We start from the raw sequence: 23,093 nt of genomic DNA, 5'->3' as shown, positions 1-23,093 counted from the left end.
GTCTGAAAGATCAGATGATGCTGGTCCCATAGAGTGGAAGGAGTTTGTGTAACGCCCCAATTTTCTGAACCGAAATGCTACACGGTGCTCATGACCTCAAAGGACCACAAGCTAACCCATGACTGATATCTGTACCTGTACACTACATAATATGAAAAATATTGTAGAAACATACACTGAAAGGCCATAAGGTTCAATACTAAGCGTAATTTGAATAATAGTAATATCTGAAATAAGTGGTATCACAATACCAAAACAAAACTGAAATATGAAAGTCTAAAATCTGATAATACTATAGTCGTCTGAAAGCCTCTAACAGTCTGACTAAGGAGTTGATGGGACATGCTCCCAACTAACTCTGTCAACTGAAAACTGAACTGAGATGATAAAATAAGATTGCATCCTCAGAGAATGAGGACTCACTGCTAAAGACCTCTGAATACTAAAGTACTACTACTACCGCTGATCTGGAAGTCGTGTCTCTGAACCTATGGTGTAAAATAAAAGAAACACCATAGCGCAAATAAGTTAGTATGTGGGAATATACTGAGTATGCAAGTGAGGTATGCTGAATACATGGGGTTTATATGCATGAATTATAATAACTGATTGACTAATATGAACGTGAGAGTACATGCATGAATACGTAATAACTGAGATCGTGAAAACATGATAACTGAATCTATATAATGATGACATGAGATTACTGATATCTAACATGAATAATAATGAGTTCTGATAACTGATAACATGGGTGACCGTATTTGACAGTCCTGAATCGGAAGGAACTATCTGAGTTTTTTCACTAAGACTGATGCTAAAATTGTAGGAAGTAGTATGTAACCGACTGCCCCTAATACATTATTATGACTGAGTTGGGGTCCAATCTGTAACCCAAATTGGAAGGGTGTTAATACCGTGCCACCAGTAAGGACAAGTTGTGGGTGAACCTTATCTGTTAATACCGTGTTAATAGATCCCCAAGAGAGAACGGTGGGGCCTTTATCTGACTGTGTTGATGTCTCAACCTATGTTGGTCACATAGTTCTAGAATGCAAGGATGACTTCTAAGGATCACACCCTCATCTGATAGTGTGTGTCCCCATCCTTGTGTTCACTCGGTGCTAATTTCTACTCCCATCTGAATAGACACTGATTGTGATTTACTGAACTGATCACGAGCTAAGTTACTGAATTTCAGTGATTTACGGGATACTATTGATATCTAACAACTGACTGAGTCACGAGATCATGGAGATTCTTTCCTGAGTCATAAGACTATTTGAAGTTTAAGAGTTCATAGCTTGACTGAGAGTATCGTGAAACATGACATGGCTCTAGGCATACAACTAATATTTTGGGTACAAGTACCCCCAAGACTCGATGGAAGTAAACTGACTTAGCATAACTTACTTGAGCACATGACTAGCATCGTAATTTATAATACATTTATTTAAGCATTTCATCAAACATGTAATAGGTATAAACTTGTACATACATGGGGATTTCATGATATCGTGCTAGTTAGGCAATTTTCCTCCATCTAGGCATTTAATCAAACACGTTGTAGGCATAGAACATGTAAGCACATTATACAACAATTTAAACATCACGCTTCAATTCAAATTTCATCATTTAAGGGTTTAGTCATAGGGTAACATGAATCTAGGTCTACAATAATCAAACCCATATAGAAATTATCACCCAACATAGATTAGAAGTCAATTTCTCATTTATCAATACGAAAGGGGACATACAAATTATGAAAACATGAAGAAAATCCATAACTTGTAGTTGAGAAAGAGATTCTTGGACTTCATGGACGAAAGGGGTCCATAAATGAACACTATGCATACCTGAGTTAAAGTTCTTGATGTTCTTGAATTTGAAGGATTGGAAACCCTTTAATTCTTGAATAAGATTAGGTCTTGTTCTTGGAGATTAAATTTAGAGAGAAACCCTAATTTTGTTTGTGAAATAATAATAGGTAAAATGACTGAATTTAGATTTAACTAGGTATATATAGGCGAGTGATAAATGACCAAAATACCCCTATTAAAATGACCTGGAAATAAACTGAACATGGTTTGCGATAGCCCAATCGATGGTCCGTCGCTTGATCGATGGTCCATCATTTTGACCATCGTACGTGGACCAATAAAGGGGTTTACTGCCTAAGTATTGACGGCCTGGGTGATGGTCCGTCGCAAGTCTGATGGTCCGTCAACCCGTCCATCAATTTTTATCCAGAAAGTGACCTTACTGCCTTGGATTTGACGGTCAAGGTGACGGTTCGTCGCTAAATCCGTGGCCCATTAACCTGGCCGTTGCTCTTGTGCTGTTCGGACAGTTCTGAGTAAAACATCCATAACTTCCTCATCTGCTGTCGTATTTGGAAAAAATTGGTATCGTTGGAAAGATAAATCAATTTCCCATGTGATAGAAAGTAAAAATCTCAAAAATATCATGTGTACAAAAATATATTTGCATTTCAAAGCAAGTCCTACCATTCTTGAGATGATTTCTAGCTACGAAAAAGGGCATGGGTATTACAATATCTCCCCTTGAGAACATTCGTCCTCGAATGAGACTGACTGAGAGGGAAAATAATAAGCTGAACATGAACTAAACATGAATAACTAAAACATGATCTCATGACTGACGTGAGTAACAAGCTGAGCATAACATACTGAACATATAGATCTGATGCATGTATAGCTAATTCATGAATTTATAACTTTGTGTTCCGAAGAACTAAGTTTCTCACAATGAGAATGCGTGTTTGATGCATAATTTCATAACTGAGCTTATACATGAATGCATGACTGAATATGCAATGGTGTTTGACACCAAGTTTATACTGGGAACATGAACATGAAACTGAGTAAGCTTAACGAGAACTGTTACCTTAAGCTTGATCTGGATCGACGGGGAAGAGGTGAGGATACTTGGTACACATGTCTACTTCTTGAGCAAAGAAACATAGAAGGCTGGGTGAACTGAGGCTAGATCTGAAGAAAACTCAAGCTCATAAGATACTTTGCGAAAACGATTGAGAATCTTGAAGGGACCGACATATTGGGGACTTAGCTTTTCCTTCTTGCCGAATCTCTTCACTCCCTTCATGGGAGAGATCTTTAGATAGACATAGTCACCAATATCAAACTCGAGATCCTTTCCACAAACATCTGCATAAGACTTCTATCGGATCTGAGCAGCCCGGAGTCTTTCTCTAATCAACTGGACATTCTCTAAGGCGTCGAACACCATGTCAGGCCCTATGACTGAGGCCTCACTAACTTTGAAACACCCGATTGGAGATCTACATCTCCTACCATAGAGAGCTTTGAATGGAGTCATTTGACTACTAGAATGATAGCTATTGTTGTATGCAAATTCAATCAAAGGCAAGTGGTCATCCCAATTACCCTTGAAATCGAGTGCACACGCTCTTAGCATATCTTCTAAAGTCTGAATGGTCCTTTATGCTTGACCATCTATCTGAGGATGAAAGGCTATACTAAGATGAACTCGGGTACCAAGACCCTTTTGGAACGCCTTCCAAAAGTGAGAGGTGAACTGAGTGTCACACCCCTTTTTTATCTTACCAAAAAGAATTCATTTTAAGTTTGAAAGGGTTTTACTTAAAGTGACAAAATGAAGATTAAAAATTTATTTTGATAAAGGACTATTTACATTTTTTATTCAGAGTTTCCACTTGGCATAATCCGGTGTGCCAAGTCACCTTTGGAAAATCCTTTTCAAAAACTGTTTTGACTCTTTTAAAACTGATTTGCGAATAGAGATTTCAGCTAAGGATTCTGTTGACCGAGGGGAAGGTGTTAGGCATCCCTCGATCCCGTGGTTTTACCACGATCGCTTGGTGGAGCGTATCGGCTAATTCGACACTAAAGATGTATAAAACATATAAACACACAACAATCAAGCAAACAAACACAAATCGAAACAAATCCCAAAAAATAATGTTCAGTCCAATTATACAGTCCAAAGTAAAAAAATGTGAAAAATATAAATTCTATTCTAACCTATATTAATCCTAAACTGTGCTCCCATGCTCTACCCGATGCCTTGGGCCTTCGCCACGGACGTCCTCCGAGTACAAAATACTTCGGGGCATTCCCAGGATGAAATAATACAAGTACTTCGGGGCATTCCCCAGACAAATGATACATTTGATCCAAATTTATGAAATAAAGCCATTCAACAAATATTTTGAACATTCAACAATCCACAAGTTCTAAATTCGCCTACTTGAACCTACTATTTGCCTACCCGACTCGACCTATCATAATTCGATTACATTCAACATCATCAATGGATCAAAATTAACCTGGATTCAATCAACATTAATATCCATTTCAAATCAAACAATCTATTCAAATTACTTCATTAACTTTCGATTCCCTTCCCAAATCATTTTTAATCATTATTCCAACATAACAAATCAATGATAATATTTCAGCAATCCATAATCAATATCACTCGACATTCATCATTCACATCACACATAAGATAAGAAAAGTCAAGACGATAACAATCAACCACACACAACAATAAAAATTAACTAAGGATAAGAATGAGATAAAGAGATGGACCTTAAATTGAGGCTTTATTAACCAACTTAAACTGATTTCAATGACTACAGAGGTATTTCAATGATGACAGAAGCCTCGTGTACCAACGAAACACGGACCGACCTCGAGCTCGAACCCCTCCAAGATCCCAAAGACAAACCCAGTGACGTTTCTCTATCTCCCTCGTCTCTCAATTTCTCCCTCTCACTGTTAATCTCCCTTTTTTTTAAAATTTTTATAGGTGGGTGTTGTTGCTCTCTGTCCTGTGAAGATAAAGCCAGAAATCAAAAATGGATTTTCCCTTTTGTTTTCTTTTTTTCTTCTATTCTTGTTCGTCCCTCTTCTCCAAAAATAGAAACCCCCTTCTTTGCGTGAATATCAATTGTCTCTATCAATGGAAGAATCCCCTATTTTTGTGTATGCATTTTCTGTGTGGGTGTGTGTCGTGGAGTGCGGTTCCTGGAATTTGTGAAGAGAATTTTGTCAATTTATGGAGGAGGGTCCATTTCTGCATGTGTTGTATTTTTTCAATGGTGAGGACCAGTGATTCCTCCCCTCTATTCTGTTAGCCGTGGGCCCCTTCCTTTTTTGTCCCTTTTGTCAATTGGTTACAAATTTAATAAAAAATGTCAAGGGTAGGGTATAGGGTAGTGAGGTGGTTTATTTTGATTGGGTAAGTTGTTCGGATAAGATAAAATTAGCTAGGGGTTGTTATTTTTGTCATTTTGTGGAGGGATAATTACACAGTTAGAGGTACACGGTAGAATAAGGTAAATAGGTGAAAAACAATCTTTCGGAGGGACAAAATTACGTGTTTACATCATTCCCCCTTTGGATATAAACAAAAAATATCTTCAGACAAAGAAGTGGACAACGAGACAGTATTTTGTCCCGACCATTATTCAAAGGAATAAACAGAAGGAAGAAGGACAACCGAGTTAGAGGGTCGAGTGAGGTCCCTGTCGAGGTTCCGGTCCGCACCTCTGTCATTACATCAAAGTAAAAATTACAAGTTAAAATATAAATGAAATAACAAAAATCCTATCTATGCAGCTTCTTTTGGACTTTTGACTTGAGTTTTATCACCATATTCTTCAGACGGGCTCCTGACTTGCAATTTCTTCAACTCGTTGCTTGGCTTTCAATTTCTTCACCTTGTTGCTTGACTTTCAACTTCTTCACCCTGTACTTCAGGCGGGCTCCTGACTTGCAATCTCATCAACTACCTATTTTATCACCCTGTTCTTTAGGCGAGCTCTTGACTTACAATTTTCTCTCCCTGTTTTTCAGGTGGGCTCCTGAAACCAAAATCAAAACTAAAAAAAAAATTATCAGAAACAAAGCTTATAAGAAAGATTTCATTTTTTGAAAGTATGGTCCCATTTTCCAGGAGGGTCCTGAATATAAAGCAAAACCCAATTTTTCAGGAAGGTCCTGAACATAAAGTAAATTTCCATTTTTCAGGAGGGTCCTGAACAGAAAGTAAAACTCCATTTTTCAGGAAGGTCTTGAACATAAAGTAAATTCCTATTTTTCAGGAGGATCCTGAACATAAAGTAAAACCCCATTTTTCAGGAGGATCCTTAACATAAAGTAAATTCTCATTTTTCAGGAGGGTCCTGAACAGAAAGTAAAACTCCATTTTTCAAGAGGGTCCTGAACATAAAGTAAATTTTCATTTTTTAGGAGGGTCCTGAATATAAAGCAAAACCCAATTTTTCAGGAAGGTCCTGAACATAAAGTAAATTTCCATTTTTCAGGAGGGTCCTGAACATAAAGTAAATTCTCATTTTTCAGGAGGGTCCTGAACAGACAGTAAAATCCTATTTTTCAGGAGGGTCCTGAACAGAAAGTAAAGTCCCATTTTCAGGAGGGTCCTGAACATAAAGTGAAATCCTATTTTTTAGGAGGGTCCTGAACAGAAAGTAAAACCCCATTTTTGAGCAGGGTCTTGAACATAAAGTAAAATCCCATTTTTCAGGAGGGTCCTGAACAGAAAGTAAAATCTCATTTTCCAGGAGGGTCCTAAATAGAAAGTAAAATCCCATTTTTCAAGAGGGTCCTGAATAGAAAGTAAAATCCCATTTTCCAGGAGGGTCCTAAACAGAAAGTAAAATCTCATTTTTCAGGAGGGTCCTGAACATAATGTTAATTCTCATTTTTCAGGAGGGACCTGAACATAAAGTAAATTCTCATTTTTCAAGAGGGTCCTGAACATAAATTAAATTCCCATTTTCTAGGAGGGTCCTGAACATAAAATAAATTTCTATTTTCCAGGAGGGGCCTGAACAGAAAGTAAAATTCCATTTTCCAGGAGGGACCTAAACAGAAAGTAAAATCCCATTTTTCAGGAGGGTCCTGAACATAAAGTAAATTCCCATGGATGTGTATTTTCAATGGTAGATGAATAAAGTGAAGCGAATTTGCCCCTGTCTTAATAAAGAAAATTTGTCAGTTAACAACTTAGTGGTGGTTTGCAGCTCTTAGCTTTTTTGACACCTGCTCCAGTTCTCATTCCCTTTATTTTGTTTAAGATTTCTAGCACTTGCCCTTGCTTTATCATGGAAATAACTCTGAAACAAACTCAGTATCTTTGCTTCACCATGCTCCTCAGATAAATCCTTTAAACCTTGGTATTTTCATGAGTTACAGACTTGTCTATTGACAAAACTTTCTGCATGCCCTGTTCTGACTTGCAATCTTGTTTTTTTCATGTGCTGGCCCTTTGTCTTTCCTTATGCAATTGAAGAAGCTGGTAGTCAGTTTTGAAATCTTTTCTCACTTGTTTGACATGGACTTGACTCAAAAACACGAGAAAAATGACAATGATTTTTTGTTTTGGATAACTAACTCAAGAAAATAAAAATAAAGATAAAGAGAAGAAAGAAAAGACAACGAATGGCCCCATTTGAAACAAAGAAACGAAAAATTTATCTACAATGACAATCAACTCTAATGATTATGCTATGCATTTGGATTAAGCTACCTGATTTTTCATCCAAACTTTCACCAATTGTTGTTGAGTTAACTGTTTTGAAACTGGTTGCTTCCTTAGGTCAATTGCATTCAAGACCTCATTCGGCTAGTGACACCTTGAAGGGTTTTCGCCAATAAGCCTCTCTCATTTTTCTCTCGCCTCACCATCGCCTTATGGTGCCTGTAAGGGTTTTCACCAATAAGACTCTCATTTTTATATCTCTCATCTTACCATCATCTTATGATACCCGTGAGGGTTTTCACTGATAATACTCTCTCATTTTTATCTCTCTCAGCTTACCATCATCTTATGATGCCCGTGAGGGATTTCACCAATAAGACTATCTTATTTTCATTTCTCTCCTAATTCCTTATACTGGGGAAGACAAGTCGTTCCCAAAATGCGTTATCATATCCATTGCATGCTTAGCCTTAACATTCTCAAAGATTGATCTGAAGGTCTTTCTTTGATTGTAACTTATCTTTTGGATAAGGTAGATAGAAAGGATTATATGAGGCCCAAATGACACTTGAAGTGGGATAGGACTTACAACTTTTGGAATCGACTCAAACAATGAGGATTAACTCATGCCCCAATTTTTTTTGACTGGGTGACTCTAAATTGTTTATTTGGTTGGACCGAGCCCAAAGTAGGGCAGCCTACGTATCTCACCGCCGAGAGAGGAGAATCAGGTCACGCGTAGTTCTAGTAACTTGTTCTTTCTTTTGATCTTATTTTTCTTTATTTTTTCTTTTATTGGCTCTTTTCTCTTTGGATTCATTTTCTAACTTCATTTTCTTGACACTCTTCTTTTCTTTCTTTTTGGAGACATTTTGTGTCTTTTTTTGAAACTTTTCTGATCCCTTTTTTTTACACTTTTTCTTGGATCTTGCGGACTCTATCCTGATTTCAAAAGAGGGGTACGAAAGAAAATAGAACTAAGGCTTAAATGGGGTAAGCAAAGGATGACACAATGTTTGGATAACAGAATGAAATGCCTTCATCATATTAATCTTTGAAAATGCAAGTACATATCATGCAATATGAAAGTGAGAGATGAAGATCATGTGTGACACTTTAACAACACAAACTTTAATTGATCATGTGTGCCACTTCTTTCTTCTACACTTGTCAAACATATAATCCACTGTTGATGTACATCCCTCATATTGAATGACTCATGATTTTAGTGGAGATAATTTTCTTTCCGTTTCTTTTGATATAGGATCATACATTACTTGTTTGACCTAATTGGGATATGCCTTTTGATTGATAACCAAGTTATCCTTGTGATTCTCAAAATAAATGTCTTAATTTTCAAAGAAGGCTTCAACTTGATCACCAAATGCCTCACCACTCTACCAATTTTCTCAAATGCTCTCTTTTCCTAACTTTAACTCTCTGATTCAATGTTCATGCTTAAACTGAATATTAAGATCTGGCTGAAAATTCTGTTAGCACGTCATATCACTAGAGTCAACATAAATGTACTGTGGAAAGAAAACAAACAAACACATATTTAAAATACAAAGGAAAAAGGGACACTCTATTTAATTAAAATAAAAGATAGAAGGGTTTGAACATAACGACAAATGGACAAAACAAGATTGATCCCGAACTACAACCCTGAAATAATTCAGATAACAGAAAATAAAATAAAACAAACTACTAGACCTTTTCCTAAGAGAGAGAGAGGTGACTTCTCAATTGCTCAGCCTGACATCTTAGCCACTGGTTTGCATATCAGCATGACTAGAGCTTTCCTCACTGTCAATATTCTGCACCATAATTGATCTATCTTGAATCATCTTTTCAATTTCTATTTTCAATGACCGACAATATTCAATACTGTGAACCTGAACATCAGAATGATATGCACATCATGCATTAGGGTCAAAACTTCTTAAATGCGGGTTAGGAGTATACCTAAGGAGAGGAGTGATCATACCCTGCTGTACCAATTTCTGAAATAAGCTGGCATATATCTCTCTAATTGGTGTGAAGCTATCCCTCGATTTATGCCTTATTTCATTGTTTGGATTGGATCCAAAATCGGACCTAGAAAGGCTTTGATAGATTTGTGGAGTCGGAGGGTAACTCTGAGGAGTTGGTGTGCGCCATTATGAGTAAGAAGGGATTTGAACATATGGTTGTGCGCAATATACTAGATATGAAGGTGGGGAAATGGAGTATAATGGATTTTGGGAGGGATTATAGAGAGCTTGGGTATGAACTTGGCCTGAGATTGACGGCAACGACAACGTCGTCTTCTTGGATGTGCCCATTCTCCAACTACAATAGTAACCATTTTCTCTTGCTCTTCTGGCACACTAGGCTTCTTGTTAAGAAATTTTGGTGGTCCAGTTAGCATAAAAGTAGGATCAGGAGTATAACGATGATCACCAAGAGTATTGAACAAGTGTCCATTAGCAACATGAGGAAGCACAACTATTGGGTGGTTGGACAATGTAGAATCCTCAGTAGGGGATTGACCAACAAGATCACAGACGACATGTGGTATTGTGAATGTAGCAGTCTTATACTAAGGAGCTAGAGGAAAAGTGGTGGAAGTATTGTGATGCTTTTGGCTTGGAATGAATTCTGAGTCATGTTGTGGTGCATCAACAACAGTAGGAAACTGAATTTGTGATTTTGGTGGAAAACTCGAGGTATTTGTAGGAACAATAATGTGAAATGGAGAAGGAGGCAACCCACTGGTCCAAGCTCAATGAATTTTATTCATTTGACGTCTTAGTCCCCTAATTTTTGCTTTAAACTCTCATTTTCCTAACTCTTTGTTTGATCCATGATGTCAGTCTCTATATCCTTGTTGGACACCACTAACCCTTTGGATTTGGTGTGATGTGGAGGACCAGCCAGAGTGCTACAAACCAACCACCGTAAACTTTGTCAACAAAAAACAACAAATGTGTTAGAGTTTAACACTTTTTCAAAACCTTTTTTTTCTTTTTTTTTTAAAAGATCACCGAACCCTAGAAGGGCGCCTACGTATCTCACCCCCGAAAGAGGAGAATCAGGTGTGCGTAGTTCGTGAAGTCTTGCCAAAATGGACAATCAAACTATTTTCTTTTTCATTTTCTTGAAACTTTACTAAGAAAAGAAAATAACAAATTGTCAAAAGAATTGACGAAAATCTTTTTGAATTTTCAGCTATAAAATTCCTATACAAAATGAAACCTACTATTATCAAAGAAAAATCTTTTTGAATTTTCAATTTTGCATTCATACGTAAATAAAACTTGAAACTATTAAAGGAAAATCTTTTTGTGGTTTTGTTTTAGACATGTATATGACAACTACTCTAAATGAAGAGTGAAGAAGATCTTTTTTTTTTTTGAATTTTTCAGATTTCTATACAAAATAAAACCTATAATTACCAAGGAAAAATCTTTTGGGGTTTTTAATTTTGAATTTCATACGAAAATGAAACTTGAAACTATTAAAGGAAAATCTTATTGTAGTTTTCTCTTGAAGATGTATATGAAACACCTACTCCAAATAAAGAGTGCATAAAATATTTTTTTGGATTTTTGAAATAAGATCCCGGAACCCACAATAGGCTACCTATGTATCTCACTCCCGAGAGAGGAGAATCAGGGGTGCGTAGTTTCTCCGGATTGGGCAATTAAAGATTAAAGGACCAACTGAACCCTAACTTGAGAGACGTGACTACAACGATGAAAATAAAATCTTTTTGGGGATTTAAAATTTGACACTCCACATAAGACTGACACCAACAACTATGAAATAAAGAACTTTTTGGTATTTTCATGACATGTACAAAACCCCCACAATTTTTGCATTTTTCTTTTATAAAAACTCATATGAATAAAAATCTTTTTTGAAGTTTTCGAATTGTGAATACTTGCTTAAGGAAACAAAAGAAAAATCTTTTTGATGTTTTTGATTTTGACAAATGAGTGCAAAAGGTAAAAAGATTTTTTTGAATTTTTGAATTGTGAAAAACAAAAGCCATAAAGAACTCTAAAAACTACGAACTATTTCTTTTTTTTCTTTGACTCACTTTTTTTTATTGCCTACACACTTTATTTCTGACACATGTTTTCCCCAAATCAGTTCGTTAAAAGACCCCATTACCCTTATAGATGCAATATTTAGCACGTAGGGATGCGGTAGAAGTGAGTCTCCTATAAAGGACCAAATAGGCCCCGCTAGGTCTCAATATGATGCACATAAGTATGAACTAAAGGCTGACCTATGCTGGGGTTCACTAACAAGGCTGTTCGGGGGAGCGTATGGTCTATAGTGGTTGCTTTAGCTGTCCACCTACTACATACCAGCCAACGGACCCCCCTCCTAAAATAAGGGTGACTCAACTATAGGTCGTGTGCATAGCGTGTACTACAGAACTTGTTGCAGAAAGAATTGACTCAGGTTATGCACATGATGCCAGTTATAAAAAGATAACACATAAGAGAAAAACTGTTAACAAAGAGCACGCAGACGCGCAACAGTGATAAAACAATAACACAAAAGTACACAAACAAAATGTCTATACATCTATAGTGTAAAACTAAACCGATACAACTCCAAAATAAACTCGTCTTACCCAGTAGAGTTGCCAGAGATATCACACCCCTTTTTTATCTCACCAAAAAGTGACAAAATGAAGATTAAAAATTTGTTTCGAAAAAGGACTATTTACATTTTTTATTCAGAGTCGCCACTTGTCATAATCCGGTGTGCCAAGTCACCTTTGGAAAATCCTTTTCAAAAACTGTTTTGACTCTTTTAAAACTGATTTGCGAACAGAGATTATAGCTAAGGATTCTGTTGACCGAGGGGAAGGTGTTAGGCACCCCTCGATCCCGTGGTTCGACCACGGTTGCTTGGTGGAGCGTATCGGCTAATTCGACACTAAAGATGTATAAACCATATAAACACACAACAATCAAGCAAACAAACACAAACCAAAATAAATCCCAAAAATATAATGTTCAGTCCAATTATACAGTCCAAAGTAAAAAAATATGAAAAATATAAATTCTATTCTAACCTATACTAATCCTAAACTGTGGTCCCATGCTCTACCCGATGCCTCGGGCATTCTCCACGGACATCCTTCGAGTACAAAATACTTTGGGGCATTCCTCGGATGAAATAATACAAGTACTTCGGGGTATTCCCCGGCCAAATGATACATTTGATCCAAATTTATGAAATAAAACTATTCAACAAATATTTTGAACATTCAACAATCCACAAGTTCTAAATTCGCCTACTTGAACCTACTATTTGCCTACCCGACTCGACCTATCATGATTCTATTACATTCAACATCATCAATGGATCAAAGTTAACCCGGATTCAATCAACATTAATATCCATTCCAAATCAAACAATCTATTCAAATTACTTCATTAACTTTTGATTCCCATCCCAAATCATTTTTAATCATTGTTCCAACATAACAAATCAACGATAATATTTTAGCAATTCATAATCAATATCACTCGACATTCATCATTCATACCACACATAAGATAAGAAAAGTTGAGACGATAATAATCAACCTCACACAACAATAAAAATTAAGTAAGGATAAGAATGAGATAAAGAGATGGACCTTAAATTGAGGCTTTATTCACCAACTTGAACTAATTTCAATGACTACAGAGGTATTTTAACGATGATAAAAGCCTTGTGGACCAACGAAACACGTATCGACCTCGAGCTCGAACCCCTCCAAGATCCCAAAGACAAACCCAGTAACATTTCTGACCAGTTTTTAATCAAAAATCAACCAAAAAGGAGAGAAATCTGAGCTGCGGTGGTACTGGTGGATTTTCGATGGCAAATCTGGTGAATTTCTCGTCGAAAACATTCAATAAACATTGATTTTCCTTTTTGTCTCTCGAATTGCTTGATCTCTCTCATTCTCTTTCTCCCTCATCTCTCAATTCCTCCCCCTCACGGTTAATCTCCTTTTTTTTTAAATTTTTGTAGGTGGGTGTTGTTGCTCTCTATCCTGTGATGATGAAACTAGAAATCAAAAATAGATTCCCCCCCGTTTTTTTCTCTTTTTCTTCTATTCTTTTGCGTCCCTCTTCTCAAAAAAATGAAAAACCCCCTTCTCTGCGTGAATATCAATTGTCTCTATCAATGGAAGAATCCCCTATTTTTGTGTATGCATTTTCTGTGTGGGTGTGTGTCGTGGAGTGCGGTTCCTAAAATTTGTGAAGAGAATTTTTGTCAATTTATTGAGGAGGGTCCATTTCTACATGTGTTGTATTTTTTCAATGGTGAGGACCAGTGATTCCTCCCCTTTATTCTGTTAGTCGTGGGCCCTTTCTTTTTTTGTCCCTTTTGTCAATTGGTTACAAATTGAATAAAAAATATCATGGGTAGGGTATAGGGTAGTGAGGTGGCTTATTTTGATTGGGTAAGTTGTTCGGATAGTATAAAATTAGCTAGGGGTTGTTATTTTTGTCATTTTGTGGAGGGATAATTACATAGTTGGTACACGGTAGAATAAGGTAAATAAGTAAAAAACAATCTTTCGGAGGGACAAAATTACTTGTCTACACTGGGTACCTCTGTCCGAGATAATGGATAACATAATACCATGCAATTTGACCAACTCCTTGAGGTAGAGTTTTGTGTAATCCTCGGCTGAGTAAGAGGTATGAACGGGAAGGAAATAAGATGATTTGGTCATTCTATCTACAATGACCCAGACTGAATCATGCTGATGACGAGTTCGAGGCAAACCCATCACGAAGTCCATGTTCACAACTTCCTACTTTCACGTAGGAATACTGAACTCCTGCATGGAGCCACTAGGCTTCTGATGCTCTATCTTAACCTGCTGACATGTAGTGCACTTAGCCACAAATTCTGCAACTTTTTTCTTCATCCCACTCCACCAATAGATTTCTCGTAAGTCACGATATATCTTTGTGGTCCCTGGATGAATAGAGTAGTGCGCACCATGCACTTCTGCAAGAACTCGCTGCGTTAAGTCATCTACACCTAGAACACAGAGACGACTCTAATAATGAAGAACACCATCTCCCCCTTGGGATAAAACCTCTATTTTTTTATTTTGAACTAACTCCTTCAACTGGACAAGGCTGGGATCTCTATCTTGTTTTTCCTTCACCTCGGAAACTAGTGATGATTCTGAACTACTTTGAACACATACACCACCCTCTGAAGAATTGACCAAGCGAATGCCTAGTCTGGTAAGCTAATGGACTTCCTGAGCTAACTTCTTCTTACTATCCTCAACATGAAAAACACTACCCATAGACAGTCTACTGAGAGCGTCGACCACTATGTTGGCCTTGCCCGGATGATAAAGGATACTCATGTCATAATCTTTCAAGAGCTCTATCCACCTTTTCTGATGAAGATTGAGATCTTTCTGGGAAAAGACATACTGAAGACTCTTATGATCTGTGAAGACATCTACATGAACTCCGTAGAGATAATGCCTCTAAATTTGTAAGGCAAATACTACGGCTGCTAACTCAAGATCATTAGTAGGATAATTCTTCTCATGGGGTTTTAGCTGTTTGGAGGCATAGGCTATGACCTTACCATGCTGCATGAGGACATAACCCAAAACTACCCTGTATGCATCACAATACACTACGAACCCATCTGAACCATCTGGAAGAGCTAGAACTGGAGCTGAGGTGAGTCGAGTCTTCAATTCCTGAAAAATCTTCTCGTAAGGATCTGACCACTGAAACTTGACTTTCTTCTGAGTCAATCTGGACATAGGGGATGAAATAGAAGAAAATCCCTTAAAAAACTATCTGCAATAGCCAGCCAAACCCAAGGAACTCCTAATATCTAATGGAGATACGGGGCGAGGCCAGTTTCTCACTGCTTCGGTCTTCTAAGGATCTACTCTAATTCCATCAACAGAAATGATATGAACAAGGAATGCTATTTAACTTAGCCAAAATTCGTACTTTCTAAATTTAGAGAATAACTAATGATCTCTGAGAGTCTGAAGAAAAATTCTGAGATGGTCTGCATGATCGCACTCAATTTGGAAATAGACCAGAATATCATCTATGAAGACTATGACGAACATATCCATGTACTACTTGAACACACGGTTCATCAAGCCCATGAAAGTGGCTGGGGCATTGGTAAGACCAAACGACATGACTAAGAATTCGAAGTGACCATACCGAGTATTGAAGGCTATTTTTGAAATATCATATTCTCTAACTCTGAGCTGATGATAGCCGGATCTGAGGTCTATCTTAAAGAACTAAATGGTACCCTTAATTTGGTCAAACAAGTCATCAATTCTGGGAAGAGGATACTTGTTCTTGACCGTAACTTTATTAAGCTGACAATAATCTATGCTCATCCTGAGAGAACCGTCTTTCTTGAGAACGAATAAGACTGGTGCGCCCCACGGGGAAATGCTGGGTCTAATGAATCCCTTATCTAAGAGATCCTTCAACTGTTCTTTCAATTCTTTGAGTTTTGCTGGTGCCATTCTATATGACAAAATAGAGATAGACTGAGTATCAGGAAGAAGATCAATGTTGAAGTCTATTTCCCTTTTGGGAGGGCCTGGAAGATCTTTGAGGAAGACATCTGAATATTCATTTACAACTGGAACTGATTCAAGACTGAGAGTCTCAAAACTGGAATCCTTAACATGAACAAGGTGATAGACACATCCCTTAGATATAAATTTCCTTGCCCGAAGGTAGGAAACAAGATGACCTCTAAAAGCGGATACACTACCCTTCCACTCTAGGATGGGTTCATTTGGGAACTGAAACTAAACTATTCTGTTTCTGCAGTCGAATATGGCATAGCAGGAATGAAGTCAATCCATGCCGAGAATGACATCAAAATTAGTCATCTCTAATTTGACTAAGTTTGCTGAAGTAACTTTCTGAAATATCATAACCGGGCAGTTCTTGTATACCTGCCGGGAATGAAGTCAATCCATGCCGAGAATGACATCAAAATCAATCATCTCTAATTTGACTAAGTTTACTGAAGTAACTTTCTGAAATATCATAACCGGGCAGTTCCTGTATACCTGCCGGGCTATGATAGTTTTATCCACTGGGGTAGAGACTGAAAAGAGCTCTGCTAGAATTTTGAGACTGATTTCAAAATTAACTGCTATATAAGGAGTAACAAAAGACAAAGAGGCTTCTAAATCTAGAAAAAGCATAAACATACACATGAAAGATCTATAACATACCAGTAACTACATCAGTAGAATTTTCCTGATCCTACCGGGAATGAAGAGCATAGAGATGATTTGGGTGTTGCCCACTAGTAGTACTGGAAGTGGCACCCTGCTGATTTGGACGTTCGAACTGAGCTGAGGATTGAAGATGACTCTGATATCCTGACTGAGCGCAGTCTCTGACTCTGTGGCCTAGCTTACCTCAACCGAAACAGACATCACTACCCGCTTTGCACACAACCTTGTGATTCTTACCATAAGTCTGACAAAGAGGATTAGTTTGGGCACTGCTAATACTTCCCTGGGTCTTAGAGCCTGGCGCTCTATCTCTATTTCCCTCTCTGAACTTAGGAACTAGAGAACTAGCTGTAGAAGGAGCTGGGACTGATGACTTAGGATGAAACTGAGAACGGTTTCCTCCTTCTGATTTGGACTGAGCAAAGTTAAAACTACCTATCTTTGCTCTCTTGTTCTGCCTCTCCCTCATTCTAACTTTCTGCTCCTCTATCTACTAAGCATGGTTCATAAGTCTGGCTAAAGTCATGTCACTATTTAGCATGGCGGATCTGCACTCATTTACCACGCTATCGTTCACCCCTAAAATGAAGTTACTCATCCTTGCCCTACTATCTGCAACTACATGAGGGGCATATCTGGCTAATTGAGTAAACTTGAGAGAATACTCTTTCACCATCATGTTACTCTGCCTGAGGTTGATAAACTCTAGCACTTTAGCTTCTCTAAGCTCTTGGGGAAAGAATCTATCTAAGAATGCTATGACAAACTCCTCCCACTCTATAGGACCTGCATCATCTGACCTTTCTGACTTCCACTATTTGTACCAAGTATGATCCACATCCTGTAACTGGTATGCAGCTAGCTCAGCTACAGCTAGGATTCGAGACTTTACCCAAATGAATCCTCCAACCTTCCTAGGGTCTAAGGTAGATGAAGACCCTCAGGAATTCATTGATCAGGTCCAGAAAGTGACAAATATCATAGGGGTGACTACTATTAAGAGTGCTGAGTTAGCCGCATTCCAGTTGCAGGATGTGCCTCATGATTGGTTTAAACAGTGGAAGTACAAAAGATCAGATGATGTAGGTCCTATAGAGTGAGAGGAGTTTGTGTAACGCCCTGATTTTCTGAATCAAAATGTTACACGGTTCTCATAACCTCGAAGGACCACAAGCTAACCCATGACTGATATCAGTAACTGTACACTGCATAATATGACAAATATTATGGAAACATGTACTGGAAGGCCATAAGGTTCAATACTGAATGTAATCTGAATAATAGTAATATCTGAAATAAGTGGTATCATAATTCCAAAACAAAACTAAAATATGAAAGTCTAAAATATGATAATACTATAGTCGTCTGAAAGCCTCTAACTGTCTGACTAAGGAGTTGATAGGACATGCCCCCAACTAATTGTCACGACCCGAGCTGGGGCCCTAGCCATGATGAGCATCCCGAACCATGAAGGCCCGAAACACCCTTCTCTATCTATCTGGTAACCATGCACATAATTTATATGATAAAAGATAATGCGGAAAGAGAAATATAATACGAAAACATGGTCAATATGAATATGATCATAATATTGAAAACTGAAATCCAAAATATATCTGAATAATAATGTCTGACTCAGTCTGTAAAATCTCTACCATGAACTAATCAAAGTTGTCTGAAAGCTAGGACAAGGCCCCCAGTAGACCGAAACCTAACTAATAGTAGTAATATGAAATAACTAGGCCTTCTGAATCATAGAAGGCTCACCACTGCAAACTCCAGTTTATGATCTAAAATCTCTATTGTTTATCTGGATCCCTACACTGTGCCTCAGAACCTGGAAGGAGGGGGGGTCAGGATAATTGTACTGGCATGCGAAGCAATCCAAAATAGAGTAATTGAACATATATATATATATAATACGTGAGAGCAAATGTTCATCAAACATTATGCATAAAACAGTTTCTGAAAAACACATGGGCACCTTCTAAAAACATGTAACCTGTCTGTAAATCTCGAACTCTGATCTGTGTATTACTTCTGAGTTAGGTGGTATCCCCTACAAGTCTGATATTCCATGGGCGATATGGAATCCGCTATTGACTCGGCGGGGAAGCCTCTAACCTGAGTATGCCGCAAGGGTTGGAGTTCCTGAATCTGATATGCCATGCGACACTTAAGTCAGCGTATAATAATATACCCGGGTCGGCCAACCACAGTGTTAGGCAATGAGTTGCTTGAACTCAAGCCCTCTTCAGGGAACCACCTAACATCTCTGTATTCCCATTTTTAACCTTTTCTATACATGCAACATTCTGAATGTCTAAAATTATGATAGATTGAAATGTCTATTAGTTTGAGTCTGATATGGCATTGGTCTGAATTGGTATCGCCATACCAAGACTTGCAAGTCATGATTTCTGAGCCATAATACATTAAGCTAAATCTCTCATTTAAAGCATAATTTAGACCACCAAAAATATGCAACTGATATGGAGGATTTCGTGTTTCGAAACTTAAGTCAAAATCATGCAAAAACTTCATCAACATATGGTGGTCTAGTGCCTTTAGCAAATTCATGCACTCTTTCATTACATGCATTATGAACATTAAACATTCATGCTAGATTCCCTCTTTAGTGATTTAAAACCACCTTTCAATCATAACAAGAGTTCAATCATTTCATATAGTGCTTTTCAAGGATGCATTGCAAAATAATTCGAATGCTATGAGAAATCTGAAAAATTCATAATAAGAGGGAATTCACCAAAAATCATGGTCTCAACAAGAATCCATTCTTAAATACATGGTTTCATACATTCATATTCTCAAATCACTTTGGGGAAGGTCAAAAGACCAAAACAATGATGTTAAAACATTTAATAGATGAATATATATAGATTCAAAACCCCGCGTACCTCTATTTTTTATGCCCATGAGAATTTAGGAAAACCCTGCGTACCTCTATTTCGAAAAATAATGGGTGCTTCTTGAAGCCTGTGGATTGGAGATTTCGAATCTCTAATCAATTTTGAAAACCCACGGTTGAATCTTGATTTATTTGGATTTTTAGTTTGAAACCCGTGGGAGTGTTCTTGAGAATTTTTAGATGAATGTGGATGTATTTTGGAGAATTGGGGACTGAATTTCGTGTTTATGGCTGAATAAGAGTGGAAAAAGGACCATTTTGCCCCAAAAACGGAGTGTTTAAGTTACTTGAAACCATTACATAGGCGCCGCATATGATATCGCCTATTATAGGCACCACCTACGCTATCTCCTATGTTTACATAGGCGCCGCATATGCTATCGCATATGCTTTCAAGTGGCCATGTGCGATTGGTTAGGCGATGCATACTACTTTGAAAGGCCATAACTTCTTGCTCGGGTGCTGAATTTTAGCAAAATTGGTATCGTTGGAAAGCTAACTCGAATACGTATCATTTTATACATAGTAGGCTCTCTAATTCGACATATACAAAGAGTCATGGTCGATAGAAGTTGACACAAATTATAATGTCCACTCAAACTTAATCGATCGAAGTAGTTTTCAACTCGTCCTTGAGTCAAAGGACCTCTATGGTCTAAATTCAAGCTTGAATGGATTCACATACTATGCAAATAATTAACATGCCATATTGGCATAGCATTTATGGCTTCGGGATTATCAATGCATCAGAATCATGGTTTATATTGTAGCCCGAAATGTAGGGCATAACATTATCCCCCCTTAGGATCATTCGTCCCCGAATGATGATGCGGGACACAGACAGGCACGATTTCAAGCATAATAAGGACTAGGAAAGATAAGATAGGAATAGTACCTTCTGTCTCATCATCCATCGAAGTAAACAAATTGGGATATCTAATTCCCATGTCATCTTCTGACTCCCAAGTTGCTTCTTCAACTTTTTGATTCCTCTACAATACCTTCACTAAGGCTATCTCTTTGCTCCTTAACTTTCAAACTTGGCGATCTAAAATTTCAACGGGCTCTTCTTCATAAGATAAGGAATCTATCACTTTGATATCCTCTACTGGCAATACCAAAGAATGATCTCCAATGCATTTCTTCAACATGGATGCATGCAATACCGGATGAACGGAACCCAAACTTGCAGGCAATTCTATCTCATAAGCAACTGCACCAATCTTCCTCAGAATCTAATATGGCCCTATATAGAGAGGGCTCAATTTACCCCTTTTTCCAAACCACATAACTCCTTTCATAGGAGAAACCTTGAGAAACACCCAATCACCAACTTCAAACTCTAATTCTCCTCTCCGAACATTGGCATAGTACTTCTGACGACTCTGAGTAGTCTTGAGTCATTCTCTAATGATCTTCACTTTCTCCATCGCCTGATGAACAAGATCAGGCCCATACAGCTGAGTCTTACCCACTTCATACCATCCTATCGGAGACCTACACCTCCTTCCATACAAAACCTCAAAAGGAGCCATCTTGATGCTTGCATGGTAACTATTATTGTAAGAAAATTCAATCAGTGGCAGGTGATCTACCCAACTACCTTTGAAATCAATGACACATGCCCTCAATATATCCTTGAGGGTCTGAATGGTACGCTCAGCTTGCCCATCCGTCTGAGGATGGAAAGCTGTGCTCAAATTCACTTGTGTACCTAAACCCTTTTGAAAAGATCTCTAGAACTGAGATGAAAACTGTGTACCTCTATTAGATATAATGGAAACTGGTTCCCCATGCAACCGAAATATCTCCTCAATATAAATCTTAGCATAAACCTCTCTCGAATAATTAGTCCTCACAGGCAAAAAGTGGGCTGACTTTGTCAACCGATCTACAATCACCCATATAGAATCATACTGGTTTCGGGATCTCGGAAGTCCTATAATGAAGTCCATGTTTATTATCTCCCACTTCCATAAAGGTAGGGCCATCTCTTGGGAAGTACCACCTGGCCTCATGTGTTCTACCTTCACTTGTTGACAGTTCAAACACTTGGACACAAAATCAGCTACATTATGTTTCATGTTATTTCACCAATACAAGGTTTTTAGATCATGGTACATCTTAGTAGAGCCTGGGTGAATGCATACCTCGAAGTGTGTGCTTCATCAAGGATTCTTTCCCGAAGTCCATCAACATTCAAAATGCACAACCTACCCTGAAATCTTAGAATACCATTACCACTAATTTCAAACAACATAACCTTTTATTGACCCATATCTTTCTTGATTTGCATCAAGATAGGATCTTCAACCTGCTTCTCCTTAACTTCAGCACAAAGGGATGACTTAGCTAACTCATGAACAATTACCCCTCCATCTTCGGAATCTAAGAGTCGCACTCCCAGATTTGCAAGGCGGTGAATATCCTTCACCATCTCTTTCTTTCCTTCTTCTACATAAGAAAGGTTGCCCATAGACAACCTACTGAGGGCGTCGGCTATAATATTTTCCTTGCCCGGATGGTAATACTGGCTTATATCATAGTCTTTCAGAAGCTCCATCCAGCGCCTTTGCCTGAGGTTCAATTCTTTCTGCGAGAAAATATACTGCAAACTCTTATAGTCAGTGAAGATATCAACGTGAACACCATACAAGTAGTGCCGCCAAATCTTAAGTGCAATCACCACAACCGCTAACTCCAAATCATGGGTGGGGTAGTTACGCTAGTGCACCTTCAACTGCCTAGATGCATAAGCAACTACCTTACCATGTTGCATCAACACACAACTAAGTCCCATACGGGACGCATCACAGTATACCACAAAGCCATCTACACCCTCGAAAAGGGTCAAAACAGGAGCAGTGGTCAGTTTGACTTTCAACTTCTCAAAACTATTCTCACACAGAACAGACCACACAAACTTCACCTTTTTTTGAGTCAATTTAGTGAGTGGAGCAGCTATGGAAGAAAAACTCTCTACGAACCTTTTGTAATACCCCGCCAAACCTAAGAAGCTCTGAATATCGGTTGGAGTCGTGGGTCTTGACCATTTTCTCACTGCTTTAACTTTCTGGGGATCCACTCTTATCCCGTCACTGGACATAATATGCCCTAAGAAGGTAATAGCATCTAACTAGAATTCACACTTAGAAAATTTGGCATACAACTGATGAACCTTAAGGGTCTGAAGCATAATTTGGAGGTGATTGGCGTGATACTATTTACTCTTAGAATAGATCAGGATATAATCAATAAATACAATGACGAACAAGTCAATAAACTGATGGAATACTCTATTCATAAGATCCATGAAGGCTGCAGGGGCATTTGTTAACCCGAAGGACATAACTA

This window comes from Capsicum annuum, chromosome 3 (assembly GCF_002878395.1).
Source record: "Capsicum annuum cultivar UCD-10X-F1 chromosome 3, UCD10Xv1.1, whole genome shotgun sequence".
Lineage (NCBI taxonomy): Eukaryota > Viridiplantae > Streptophyta > Magnoliopsida > Solanales > Solanaceae > Capsicum > Capsicum annuum.
This window is presented reverse-complemented; position numbering follows the sequence as displayed.